The following is an 814-nucleotide window of genomic DNA, read 5'->3' on the forward strand; positions in this document are numbered from 1 at the left end:
GTCGCAAATTTTATTTATGATCAGTTAAAAATTAAATATGAAAATCATTTAGAACTGTTTGTCACTGATAGTTCTGATGGTGCACTATGTCAATTTAAAAAAATTGCGCCACCAAAAATCGGGAAACTTAATACATATTAATAAAAAAAATACTCATCATTTCCTTACTGAATTTGGTTGTTGTTGGTGTTATGCCCATAGGTCCGGACTTGTAGTTTTTGAAGTGTTTAATTTCGATCCAATATATAAAGTTTATCTGTTTGTAGAGAAATATTGTTTTTCTGCCATTTTGGGTCAATACTACCGATATCTTAACAATAAACCTATAATACAAAAAATTCCAAAGTTTCATTTTATCAGATGGCAGTATTTATATTTAAACGTCAAAGGTATATGGGAACAACGTAAAAATATTGGAAGTTTTGTATGGATAAATCAAAAATTGTTTGTTGAATATTTTAAAACTAACAAATGTTATCAGTTGTGACACATCTACTCTAGGTGTATCAAAAGAAGATAACAAATGTGAATATTTTTTTGATATTAATTCGAGTTTCTTTTAAATAGCACTTGCATTTGCCAAAGATCTTCTGAAAAATTCAATCTATTTACAACTTCTCTCGAAGTTAGGAGATGTGTAATATGGGAATTTCATGAATTGTCAAAAATATTCATTAAATATATTAAGCGGATAAAGGAAAAGGTTGAAAACAACGACTTGTCCGAATTTGATAATTTGAAATCATTGCAATTACAAATCAACAAACAAGAGATTGTTAAAATACTCTGTGTTGTTTATGTACGACTTAAAGTC

Source organism: Entamoeba invadens, assembly GCF_000330505.1.
Source record: "Entamoeba invadens IP1 unplaced genomic scaffold scaff_1105074726079, whole genome shotgun sequence".
Classification (NCBI taxonomy): Eukaryota; Evosea; order Mastigamoebida; family Endamoebidae; genus Entamoeba; species Entamoeba invadens.